We start from the raw sequence: 14,811 nt of genomic DNA on the forward strand, positions 1-14,811 counted from the left end.
AAGCAAATACTGAGTTTTTCCTCTCCTTTCATTATTTTCTGGTAATGTCTCTTACCTATAAAAGACCTCAGGAAACCTAAAACTGTATTAAGTGGTATTATATAAAGACAAATATAGATATACAATAAAGATAAAGATAGCTTGTCTGAATATGCCATTTAATATTAGTAGCTCATTTCACTTTTCATGTACATCAGATTACTGATATGTTCTCAAAGTTTTATAACTAATTATAGAAAAAGATATGTGGGTTTTGAAAGGTTTATATCAGCTATAAGTTCATAATTAAGATTTTAAAATATGACTTTAAAAATGAAAAAATATTTGTAGATATTAATATTACTGATTATTTCTTTGATCACTTTTGAAGTTTCTCTTAAAGTTTATACATTTTTTCCAAATTAGGTGTGTGATCAGTTAATTTTAACTAGATAATTTATGCACTTATTTAAAATTATTCGTTCTCTTTTCTGAGACAGAGTTAATAGTCTTTTACATTGGAGTCAAGCTTTCTGGCTGTCTTTTAATACTTAGATTACATTTCTTCCTGAATTTTTAACCTTTTTTACAGTATCTGGTAACTTTTTCTTGTAAATTATTTCAAATTCTAGCATACCAATACTTGGTGGGTGTATGAAGTACATATAGGTGTGTTTCTGATAATCTACAAAACAAAAAGATGAAAAACTTTAACCAAAATATTTCTGCTTATTCAATTAGAAACGTTTTATTTCAATAAAGTTTTGAGAAACATCAATTAAGCAACCCAGAGGTAAAATGACTTTTTAAGCCTTTAAAAAATTTTTTAAAGGAAAATCTTTAAGATTCTATTGTGTGATTTTTCTTTATTCCTAGATAATATGTCTACAAATGAATTTCATGAAATATGCCAGAATTCATATTCTCATTTTTCTCTGATAGACAGTATTTTCTAATTTCTCCGGGATATTGTAATCACTTGAACATTTTCTGTTAAAACAGAAAAATGTCTGTGTGGAAGTTACATTTTCAATAACTTAAGACCCTGAATTTTTTCTATAATATTTTTATAATAATCATGCACAAATTCTTACTTAGTTTTGATATACATGATTGAGTTGCTACTAATTGATTAATGCAACCGGACATAAACTGAGCTCTACACCTCTCTCACATTGCTCACCAATTCAAAATTGTTTTGAAAAATGAAGTGAAATAGCAGCAAAACAGCTTTGCCAACAATTGTCTCACAGATAGTATTTTAGAGTTTTGGGAATTAAAAAAACTATAAAGGCAAATATTAATAGAGCTTTTAAAAACTAAGGACTTATTAAAGATCTATGGTTAATCCTTCACTTTTATTCAGAAAGTTTCTACTGTGACACTTGAGTTCTATACTTTTTTTTAACCTTAATTCTAAATGCTTCAGAAAGTTTACTGCTACTCTTATTTTCATATGATGAATGGCCATGATTAACTATATGAAGTAACTGAATGACTAAAATCTGGTACTGTATTGCTAGCCAGTTGATTTCTTTTCTTTCAATATTTAAAAAAGTTGCACAACTGTCTTCCAGTTTGCATGATTTCTGATGAGATGGCTACTGTCTGTTGTCATTTATCTTTTTTATTCTATGTGTAATGTGTCATTTTCTCTCAAGCTACTTTTAAGATTTTTCTCTTTGGTATGAGCTTTAAGTAATTTGATAATTTTTGGTGTAGTTTTCTTTCTGCTTCTTGTGCTTGCATTTCATTGAGCTTCTTCAATCTGTGGGTTTATAATTTTCATCAAATTTGGAAAACAATTCAACCATTATTTCTTCAGATATATTGTTTTCCCTGTCTCCTCACTGCATCTCTCTCTGGGCCTCAGTTACTCATATATTAGACTATTTTAAGTTGTTCACCACTCACCGATGCCCAATTCCTTATTTTTCAGTTGCTTTTAAAATTTGTGTTTTATTTTGGATAATGTCTATTGCAAGGTTTCCAGAGTCACTCATATTTTCTTCTGCAGTCCTTAATCTGTTCTTTCTTATCCAATTCCTTTTTGTTTTGCATCTTAGAAATTGTATTGTCATCTCTACAAGTTCAAATTGGTGTTTTTCTAGATCTTCCAGGTTTCTCCCCATGCCCAGGCTTTCCTCTGCCTTTTGGGACATACATAGTTCTATTTGCTGTCTTTAGGCTCCTGTCTACTAATTCTATCACCTATGTCATTTCTGTGTATATTTCTAATGATCTATTTTTTTCCCTCTACTTACTATAGATTGTGTTGTCTAACTTCTTTGGGTACCTGGTAATTTTTGATTGGATGTCAGACTGATATGGTTGGGCTGTGTCCCCACCCAAATCTCATCTTGAATTGTAGCTCCCATAATTCCCATGTGTTGTGGAAGGGACACAGTGGGAGATATAAATCATGGGGGCAGGCCTTTCCCATTTTATTCTTGTGATAGTGAGTAAGGCTCACAAGATTTGATAGTTTTATAAAGGGGAGTTTCCCTGCACAAGCTCTCTTCTCTTGTCTGCCACCATGTGAGATGTGCCTTTCACCTTCCACCATGATTGTGAGGACTCCCCAGCCATGCGGAACTGTGAATGTATTAAACCTCTTTCTTTTGTAAATTGCCCAGTCTCAGGTATGTATTTATCAGCAGTGTGAAAATGGACTAATACACAGACATTGTCATTTTATATTGTCTTGTTCTGGAAGATTTGTTTATTCCTTTAAACATGTTTTACCTTTGTTCTGGGACAGTTTGGGACAGTGCTAATTGCAAAATTTTTGCTCCTTTCATGACTTGCTTCCAAGCTTGATCAGGCTGATTCAAAGGTGAATTTTCTCCCACTACTAGGATGATATCTGAGGGCTTACTGGATGCTCAGTGGTGAAGTCTTTTTATTCCTCCAAGTGGAAACACAAGTTCTTCTGGACCCTATGTGAGCTCTGGCTATGGTTCTCCCTTTTCCTTTCAGGTAATCTTTCCTGGACTCTGAAGTTTCCTCACATGGATGGACTGATCCATATTTTGTTGAAGAGCTGATTGTTTGCTCTCCTTGCAGCCTTCTCTCCAGGACACAGACATGTGAATTCTACCTGCCTTGGCATCCCTGAATTCTGAATTCTGTCTCCTCCACTCGGGAAGACTACCAGGCTCTGTCTAGGTTCCCCAACCCTGTAAAAACTCTCTGGGCAACAAGCTGGGCAATCATAGGGCTCCTCTTGTTTTCTTTCCTCAGGGATCACTGTCCTGCACAGCTTGTGGTCTAATGTTTAATTACCGTGGATTATATGCTTGTCTGTCTATTTGTTTTAAGTTGTTTATGGTGGAAAAGCAAATCTGGTTCTTCTTACTCCATTGTGTCTAGAAGCAGAAGTCCCTCATAACATATTTGATAGATGTGAATATTAGTATTAATTATTATCATCATCCAGCTGGACACAGTGGCTCACTCCTGTAATCCCAGCACTCCGGGAGGCTGAAGAGGTTGGATAACTTGTGGTCAAGAGTTCGAGACCAGCCTGGTCAACATGGCAAAACCCCATCTCTACTGAAAATACAAACATTAGCCAGGTGTGGTGGCACACGCCTACCAGCCTAGCTACTCAGGAGGCTTAGGCAGGAGAATCTCTTAAACCCAGGAGGCAGAGATTGCAGTGAGCCAAGATCACACCACTGCACTCCACCTCAAAAAAAAAAAAAAAATTATCATTATCATCATCATCATCAAATATGTACAGTGATGCCTGAAAGGAATAAAACCTTATCCATGACAGTCTTGCTATCATCACGTAATCCTCATGTCCATAGAATATCTATTTATGGGTAATTGATTAATAAGAATAAAGGAAAGGTAATCATATATGAAAGAAAAATATATTCAAATTTTGGGAAAAAAGGGAGGAAGACTACATGGAAGGATAAAAACTCTAATAATATTCTTTAGCTCTTCCAAGTGTCTGCTAAGAATATAAGAGATGGCCACTGGACTGAAATTCATGCCTAAGGCTATGGACCTCAGTGCTGTTAAATCAAAATGAAAGTTCACTTTGCCAAAGACTGGGAAAGAAGGCTGCACAACAACAATAATAACTGCCCACACTTAAATATTTACTTTGTCCTAGCAATTGTTCTAACCACTTAACCTTTACTACTCATTTATTCCTACAATAATACTATGAGATGGATATTATTATTAATTCCCATTTAATAGATTGAAAAAGTACAGCACAGAATGGTTGAATAACTTGCCCCAAAATCAGACAATTAATAAGTGGCATAGCTGGAATGTCAAACCCATCATTTGCAGGCTATATTAAGAATCTGCACCAATTTGCAGTTGTCACACTCTGAGAGTAAATAAGGAAGACAGAAAGAATGACAGAAGGAAGGGAAGGAGGGAGGAAAGGAGGAAGGGAGGAAAAGAGGGAGGAAAGACAGCACATTAAAAATGAAAATAGAAATTTCCCAAAGTCAGAAATACTCAGCAGTTGTGCTGATCTCAAGATCAGGCTTTGACTGAAATAAAATCAATTTTACTAGAGTTCTGAGAGTGATTCTAGGAAAGAAAGAGTAAAAGATGAGATAAAATAAAGTTGTAACAATCAACTGGATTGTAAATATGTGAAGAAACACAATTCAACGGAGAAGAGGTGTCTAGATCTAGAAGGGGTTTATCAGTTATGTTAGGGCTATCCAGGCTATGCTGGGTGGCAATGGTAGCCTGGTAGTTCAGACAAGACTTCCTTTATTCTAACAGAGATGTGATTTACAATCTGATATACCTACCAGTTTTCCTCAAGGACTGGCCCTTTGTTTTTATAAATATCTATTTATAAAGGGTAAAGGTGATGTTATGCAGGTGCGTATTAGCCACACGTATTTTATTCCTTTGAAAGAGGGTGTTGTAGGTGGAGGGACAGATAGAGTAATAGCAGAATTTGAAATGAGTAAATTGCAAAGGAAGTAAATGTCTCAAAATTTCTCACCATATAAGGGACTACATTACTGTTCTAATAAAATGTTTTAATATTTTTTCCTCTCGCACAGCACAATTAGAGATGCTTTTGAGTTGATTATTTCCTCTTTTGAAATGTAAATGAACACTTGAAAGTTGAGCCTTATCCAATCTTTCTGCAGTAACTTTTGTCAGCTAATCAGATCCACACCTAGCTGAGACACTCACAGCCCGCATGGGTGAGGTGACTGGAACAGAAAATGAAATACACGTTCATACTTAAAGTGTATCTCAACAGAGAAGCAACTCACTTGGGGCAGGTCAGTTCTTTATTGTGCAGGATGTTTCTTGCATAACAGAATGGTTAATGCCCCAGGTTTCTGTCCCAAATATACTAGTAATGTTTCCCAGTCACTATGCAACATAAAGTACTCTTTCTGAGAATCACTGCTTGCATTACCAAGAGAAACCAAGAGCATCAAAAATCACCTTACTTTACAATTTTGCCAGAATTGGCCCTTCCACAACTAACATATGGAACTATCTCATCTGCATGTAAACACTAGAGTTAAGAATCACTCTAAGCCCAGTTTTCCTGCATTTCACTCAAGGCTAACCTGGTTCCAGCTTTCAATATCCAATGCCTTTTTTTCCCAATCGTATCACTTTTTTTTTTTTTTTTTTTGCCATTTACATATTCACCTTCCAACTCGTCATGGAGAAGAAAGAAAAGGAATGGAGAGCGGAGGAGAGGAGAAATATTCCCTCTATCACCTGTTTATATATCATGATGCATTACGCTGTGCTTTCCCTACATCAGGATGCAGTTTCTGCCACTGGCCTTTCTGTTGTTCAAGACCTTCTGAAAAGTACTGGAATGAATTACACTGCACATCAGTAAGCATTGTTCTTCATCACATGCTTATTACCACACCACAATAAAAGGGTTGCTTTCAATTTTTGACTGACTAAGTGGGAATTTTAAGTTACATTAACTCTGTACTTTGACAGCACCTGGAAATAGTCATACAAGTTTGGAGAAAGCTGGACTGAACAGATTACTGTAGTGCAGAGCTTTACAAAAGCCTTTACTATGTGAATATGTATTAGGATCTCAGTGCAGGGGGAGGGGATGATTTCAGTGTTTCTCAGATATATTTGACCACGGAATCAAATTTCTCACCTATAACTAGAACAACAAACAAGAAACTAAAGATTCTGGTCTTCAGGCTACTTAAGCTATGGTAATACAGACCTTCAGGGCCACTGATCTGGTCCCCAGGCAGTATATAACTTTCATGTGGGTGGTGCTACTTGTGTGAACTGCAGTGTGAATGGGCACTCTAGCAGTCATACAACCACTGGGAGATCTCTCTCTCTCTCTCTCCCTTTTTGTGTGTGTGGATGGATAGATAGATGATAGATAGATAGATAGATAGATAGATAGATAGATAGATAGATAGATGTAAAGGGGTCTGTTACAGGGATTTGACCTTACACAGTTTGGGGAGCTGGTTAAACAGTGCCTGTAGGTTTGTCATCTTTCTTTCTGATTCTGGAGCTTCAAGCTGGCAAAGAAGGGGGTCAGGAAGGGAAGAACGAATGTAAAGTGGAGAATGGCATGGACGGGCTGGAATCCATGAGCCTGAGCTAGAACCCATGAGTTTGGACTGGAGCTGTGTCAGTTCTTCCTGCCTCCAGCCCTTATGAAGTAGGCATCCTGCAGGAGAAGCTGGTGCCCTTCATCCTGGAGATAAGCACATGGCGAGCTCAAGAGATGGAGAAGCTGAACCAGGCTCCAGGAGGAAAATGGGCAGTTGCAGATGAACTGTGGCCTCACAACAATAAGGTATGCCAGTAGAAAAGGAACAAGGTGAAGGAGCTACAAAAAGGGCTGCCACAATCTTCCTAGTGTAATAAAACAACATAGCAGCTGCTACACTTGTGTTTCAAATCTCCCACAAAAATATATTCTGTGGCCCTCCCTAACTGGAAACACACAAGGAAAGAAATTCTAGGAAACAGTGCAGCCTTGCCAAGTTGCCATGTTTCAAAGCTATCTCACACACCCTGGAGTTCTGCAGTGCACAACCTGCGTGGCTGCATGTACCAGCTTACGACATGGATCAGGCAACCACTGCAACATTGCCACTTAGGTAAAGTCTGCAAAGAGGAAGCACACAGTGATGTAAGAGAACATCCTGGTGTCACCATGCTAATTCAGAGAAGTTGACAATTTGGAGAAATGGGTTGGCAATGTAGAAAATTTTCCTTTTAGTGGTATGAACTTGGGATCACTAAGGCCTGCCACTTACTGTGAAACGAACACATTCATTTTACCTTTCACGATGACAAAAAATCTTGGATTAATTATATATTTTCCTTAACTTCAAACAAGATTAATGAGAGAAAGGACAGCTTTTCTTTTTCTTCTTCTTACCTCCTATGCATTTTAGAGGAGATTCATAATTCAAGAAAAAAAACTTTGCACCTTTTATTTATCAGAGAAGCAAAGAGATGCCATTTTCAATCTAATTTGTGGAAGGATAAATTTTTTCTTTTATCATCTCCATTTATCCTTCCCCCAAATTCAACCATTGTCTTCTTTTTCTTAATCTTTGCTCCCCAAAATTTTCTCAAGACTTCTCCAGAAATCTCATTTTTTCCCCTTAGAATTTGTATAACATTAACAACTGTGTATTCTTAGATTACTGTAGCATTACCTTGTAGGTCCTGTGTGGTTTTTAACTTTATTAATTTTATAATTTAGGGACACACTGATATTCTTTTCTAATTAGTCTCTATGGCTCTTCAAAGAATTATTTTATCTCAGATAACATCAAATAAAACTGCTTACAGTTTTTTATTTGCTTTATAGTTCTTTAAAGGATACAAAGACATCATTTGTGAATAGCTGATCAAATGTCAGAATTTCTTTTTGGACCCAAAAGTCCTGTTATACTGAGATTGTATTTGAAGTTCAATTTATTTAAATATCCTGCTTTAAGACTGACCCATGAGAGGTGGTCTAGAGAAAAGACTGATCAAGATAACATATTTTTTTCTTTCCCTCCTGGGTTAAAAGAAAAATGTACTTTTCACTGATGTAGGTAGAAGACCAAGTACTATATGAAAGAAATCATGGTTGTCTGTCCTATTTGGTGGAGGAGATCTTGGAACTACAAAAGCAAAGACACAGTCAAGAAGATGACAAAGAACTCGACAATTAGGAGACGAAGAGGAAAATGACTACATGTAGACAAACGATGCCCTTTCCCTCAAGAGAAAGACATTTACAGATGCTAAGATTTAGGATAAATTTAATTGACATATTGTATTGGTTAAAGAGAACTTTGTCTTAAGCATAATCATACCTCTGTCAATAATATCTATTAGTTTACATAATTATTTCACAAAATTATTAAGAATTTAGCAATAGGTACTGTACTGTGAAGATCCAATAAATCAATATTTTCTTATTAGTAAATACTTTTAAAGTAATTTCTAATATAAACTTAGTAAAGCAAATTTTTGAAGGATAAACAATATTTTATATTGCTGCAGTCACTATCATCTAAATATTCCAAAACACCTAGGTTTTTAATGAGAAAGCAATGCTGTTATTTCTGTAATTTGTTTGTAAAACAAAATAAATTGAGTTTGCAAATGTACTAAAAGCTCAATATCTTTAACAAAATAATACTGCACATTTACAAGAAGATGATATACTCTCATCTCTACACTACAATTTTGGGAGGGTAAGAAATAGTATCTAGTCTACTGTCTCTAATTTTATATCATATTTTTTCCCTTTAGAGAGTTTTCTATCACATTTTAGTTAAACAAAGACCTTGTAGTAATCAAATACTAAAAAAACTCTATCTGGATGTCAGCTAGTTTTGTAAAGGTAAAGTTGATGATCCTCTAGGATAAAATTAACTTTATAGGGTAATGAAGACTATTTTTTCAATTGCATTTTCTAATGACAGTTTTATTTATTTTGGGAATTTTCTCTTCAAAATTTTTAATTTGAAAAATATTAAAACGATAAAAACATAAAATTATAAATTTATACACAAATGTTCATAAAGCTTCATTTGTAATGGTCACAATGGGAAGCCACTCAAATATCCATTACCAGGGGAATGGATGATGAAATTGTGGTATATTAATACAATGGAATACAATAAAAATAAGTGAACTATTGACTCACACAGCAGTGTGGATGAATCTCCAGATCATTGTGCTGAATAAAAGAACTTAGGCAAAAAGAATATATACTGTATAATTCCATTTACATTCAATCTAGAAAATGCAAATGAATTCATAGGACAAGACAAAAAGATTAGTGTTTGCCTGGGAATGGGGATGGGGGGGGCTGGATTACAAAGGGATGAGGAAACTTTGGGGTGATGCAGATGCTTATCTTGATTATAGTGATCATTTTGTGGATGTATAGGTATGTCAAAGCTGATCACAGCACATGCCTTATGTCATTTATTGGCCTGGATCCTGTGTCATTTCTACTTCAGTCATACTTCAATAAAGTTGCAAAATCAAAAATCACTCACAATAACCATAACTGCTGAGTCTTTACTGGGTGTTTCTGACTTGCCCAGGTTTTTTTCCAAGCTCTTTACTTTCCTTAACTTATCTAACTTATTTAACACTGCCTTCCTCCCCAACAACTCTGAAGTAGATACCATTATTATCTCCACTTTACAGGTAAGAAAACTGACATAATGAAGTTGCCTACTTTGCTTTCCCCCACATGCAAAATTTGTCTATTTTCCCACATCCCAAACAGGCCACCCTAGCTGACTTAGACTCTACAGTTAACCTAATTAGGTAAATGCTAACTGATTGCATCCCAATTCCAAATTTGGGGGAGAGGATTGGATTGGCTAGCTTGAATGACCCAGTTATGACACAGTCTGTGAAGGTACAGGTTGGCCTGGTGGTGCTGAATCACCTCTGTCAGTAATGATGGTTATCTTCTAAGAAGAATTCAATTCTAAATGGGATTGTTTAGGTGCTGACTAAATTGGCAAACTCATAATGCAGGTCTTTGGAGAAAAGAGGGGACTTGAAATGAAAGTGTAGAGTAAGGCTATGTGTTCAGATTAACAAAATATATGATGTCATTATTTTTCCATAACTGATTTTAATTTAGCATTTTACCCCACATTTCTGCTGATGGTAGAAAACAAACTTGCAAATCCAATCTCTCAATCTTTTCTAGCTAAAAAAGAGGCTTTTGGGGCAAAATAATTTCCCCTTGCTTTGCTACTGGGTAGCACACCTACCACATGGTAACCCACTGTCATTGCTGGTGATTTTCACTTAAGTAGAGCACTTTCTGCTAGCCTTTGCAAAGATCCCTTTCCCCACTGCTTCTTCTCCCAATGTCTAAAACCTTGCATTGCCTATACCTTATATCAGGTCTGTAGTATCCACTAATGGCATCTCTAATAATCATCAGGACCCCTGTTCCTGTTTGCCGGCCCTCAGCACTTCTCTCAAGCTTGAAGGAAGTTTGGGATTCTCTACATGAGTCCTTATAATATATTGACCTCAAATCTTTCCATCTAGATGCCTCCATCTACCATTGGTACTCAGACACTATATTGGAAGCAGACATTTTCTATAAGTCTTGAAATTTACTAATGTATTTCTAGGAAACTAGACAACAGTCTATTCTGTTCTAGCATTTCCCCAGGTTATCTGGGGATTTTAGTGTCCCAATTTTTCCAGGATTAACTGAGGCAATAATACACCAAGTCTTTTCTAAAATACACATCCAGTATCTAAACCATAGTCACACATCCCTTTCAAATTTCCTTCCCACTGACTTGTAAAAATTTAACTTAATGGGATGGTTAGCTCAAACAATACTTTTAAGCAAATTTGTATTCTTACCTATCATATGATTTATGGCTTAAATGGAATCTCAACTCTTTGCTACTTATCATAAAAAAGACTTACATTAAAAACTACTGATCCTTCTAAAACTTAAAATAAAGTGAAATTTGAATCTCAAAGCTTAGCTACTCTTTGTTCTAGGCTGTGTCTGCCCTTCACAGGAGGACAGAGAGAGAAGACTATCTCTACTGTATGATTGATTGGAAAGATAGGGGTAAAAGAATTTCAAAAATTCCTTCCGCTTTTGGTCATGATGGAATACATTGGACTTGCATTATTCATACATAGTTATAAAACCAGACAAAATATATGAAGAAGCTATTTCAAGCATAAGTCTACAGGCAGAACAAGACTGTGATTCTTAAGAGTAGGGAAACACAAAAGATGAGCTACATGTTTGCTCCAGCTCTCGACTTGGCTGTTCTTTCCCTAATATAGTGCAGGAAGTTGGAACCCAAATTTATGGCAGACTTGCTGAGCTAAGGCAGCAAAGACAGGAGTTTGGGTTGTTGAAGTGACTGGAATTTGCAGTGTAGGATTATGGAGAAGAGAGAACTCTATAAGGTAGAGAAGAGACAGGGTTCAGTCACAGATAGTCTTGGCTAAGGGCTGAGCTGTGCATACAAAGGATGAGACTTGAATAAATCTGGCAAAAAGTAGCTTTTGTGAGACTGAGCACTGAACATAGGTACCACAGTTAATACAGTGCTAGGAGACACTCTGCCTCAACCAAAAAGGAAATATTTCCTTATACACTTTGGGCATTTAGTTGACACCTAAAAAAGAACATGCCTTGGACACAATTACCAGGTCCTAAAGCATGAACACTACATCCTAAGACTAAGCAAAAAGATGAAAACGACCCATTATCAGAAAAATTAAAATAAAACCTGGAAGAATCAAAAGGTTATACCAGTAATTTAACTACTTGCTATGACAAAATTCAACATCCTCTACAAATACTACAGCACTGTCCAGACTCTCTACCATGTATCATTCATAATGTCTAGCATATAACTAAAAATATTAGATGTTTGAAGAAACAAGAAAATATAACCCCCTAACAAGAAAACAAGAAGTCAATAGAAGATCCAGATGTTGGAGTTGCCAGAAAGTGACTTTAAACTAGGTATAATAAATAAGATGAAGGAATTAAAGGAAAAGACAGTGATAATGGATGGGAGATAGGTAGTATCATCTAAGAAGTAAGAATTACACACTCAAAAACATGTCAATTCTTGCACTGAAAGTGTATTTAAAATGAAAACTATGCCAGGTTGCCTTAATAGTAGATTGGCAACTGCAAAAGAAAGGGTTAGTGACCTTGAAGACAAATCTATAGGAATTATTCAAACTGAAGAACAGAGAAAAGGGACTGGGGAAAATAATGAGCAGAGCCTCTATGAACTGTGTGAAAATATCAAGTGGTCTAATATATGTGTAATTGGAATCCTAGAGGGAGAAATACAGAAAAACAATATTTGAAGAAATGATGGACCAAATGTTCTAAATTTGGTGAAAAACATCAACTTATCAAACCCAGAATCTCAGCAAAACCCAAGCAGACTAAAAATACAGAGAAAATTACATCTACGTACATCCTAGTCAAATCGCTGAAAGAGAGAAAAGGAAAAAACAGTCAAGGAGGCCAAAGAGGAGAAAAAGACACATTAGATATAGAGGAACAATGATAAGAATGATGTTTTTTAAAAGAGAAAGAGAGAGAGAGAACAAAAAGACCTGTCAATCAAGAATTCTATATTCAGCGTAAATATCCTTCACAAATGATAGTGAACTAAAGACACTTTTAGACAAATTAAAGCTTAAGAGAGTTTGTCACCAGCATACCCACGTTTCAAGAAGTGCTGAAAAGTTCTTTAAGCTAAAGAGGAATGATATCAGATGAAAATTCAGGTCTACTAGAAGTAATGAAGAAAACCAGAAATGGTAACTTTGAAAGTAAACATTAAACAATCTTTTTTCCTTCTAACTTATTTTTTAAGACAGTAAACTGAACCGTGTGTTCATATATGTGTGTATATATCCATATATATACATATACAGATAGACATATTTTCAAGATATTGCAGGTTCAATTTCAGACTGCTGCAATAGAGTGAATACCACAATAAAGCAAGTCACACCAATTTTTTGGTTAAACAAAAAACCAGTGTGTATAAAAGTTATGTTTACACTATATTGCAGTCTATTAAATGTGCAATAGCATTATGTTTAAAAAACATTGTACTTATCTTAATTAAAAATATTTTATTGGTAAAAATTACTAACACACGAAGTGAACACATACTGTTGGAAAAAAAATGATACCAATAGACTTGACTAATGTGAGGCTGATACAAACCTTCAATTTATAGGAAAAAAATGCAATATTTGCAAAGTGCAATACAGCAAAATGCAATAAAATGAGGTATGCCTGTAAGCCTGTGCATATATACACACATATACAATGCTTGTGGGATTATAACGTGTAGATATGAAATATATGAAAATAATAGTACAAAGAAGAGAGCATGTAAATGAAATTATATAGTTAAAAAGCTATTACCCATAACATGAAGTGAAGCAATATTTATACTATGTGAACTATATTAAGGATGCATATTGTAACCCCTAGAGGAACCAAGAATATTCATAATACACCTACTAGCAACTGTTATTCACATGTTTATCCTTACACGATTTCTCAATGCCAGCCAACGTCTCAGTTAGAAAAAGCAGGTATAAAAATAATTTGGTCAAGATAAGCACCCTTTTAAATGACCTGGCATGAAGCAAGGATAAAATTTAATGCATTTTGTAACATTGAGTGTTATTTTTCATACCTAAACTTTTGGTGAGATCTAACATCTCATAAATCCTTGAATTGGCATGTCTTGTGGTGTTAGCTGTAACCTTCTCCTGGGAGAACTGGTGTTACAAATATGGAATTTTCTTCTTGGTTTATTTACCTTTACCTTTGATACCTTAGACCAGTGTTGATTTATACCATGCTTATTTTTGTATCAAGGCCGAAAAGTTACAAAATGAATTTTTTTAATGTAAAATATTTCATGGTATATATTGGTCATTAGAATGGCTATTTAAATTTTTTAACTAAGTATACTGAATAGCAGAGATTCCATTCTGTAGCAGAAAACATACTTTCAAGGGAGTAGTACACCTTCTTTTATCATTTGTATTGGATCTAATCCACAAATCTTTCACAGAGCTCTATAAACAATAGTCCTCAAATTCAGTAATTTGAGTTGGTGACATACTTACACATTGATTAATTTCATGTTCTTACATCATATATATATTTTTATTGTTTTAAAAACACTGAAAAGTGATAATGTGATATTTTTAAGGCAAAAAGACTCATATGATAGCAACTGGTTGTTTGTTCAAAAGGCTCTAGCTTCATGCATTTAATTCTATTTTAACAGGAAAAAGAACATAAAATGTGTGATAATCTTGCAGGTTACTCTGTTAGCAAAGATTATCTTCCGCTGGACTGTTTGCACTTAAAGATTCTATTTCTGGATCTTATTTTGATTCGGAATTAGGGATACTAAGGCTTGAGTCAAAATAAAAGGAACAGAATTATAAAAAGAAGTGTACATTCACAGTACTTCCATTTTAAAAAGAAAGCAGACTTTAAGAAGAAACCTTGAGCCTTGAGACCACATCGCTGATTATTAATTGTTTAGTTCATTATTTTAAACAGGCTCAATGAACACTCTTTGTACAGGGAATTATTTAAAGACTTATTTACTCTTCTTGGATTCTAATCAGATTTGCCTGATGTCCTAGGCTGGCTTGTCACTTTTGAGCTTTAGGTTGGGCCCCTGTGGTTTCCCAGTCTGTCTTGTGGGGAGTTCATCAGACTGGTTTCTCTTTACTCCCAGCCATCAACTGTGGGTTCACTTCATTCATTCCAAGGCCCAG

Source organism: Theropithecus gelada, chromosome 2, assembly GCF_003255815.1.
Source record: "Theropithecus gelada isolate Dixy chromosome 2, Tgel_1.0, whole genome shotgun sequence".
Taxonomy (NCBI): Eukaryota; Metazoa; Chordata; class Mammalia; order Primates; family Cercopithecidae; genus Theropithecus; species Theropithecus gelada.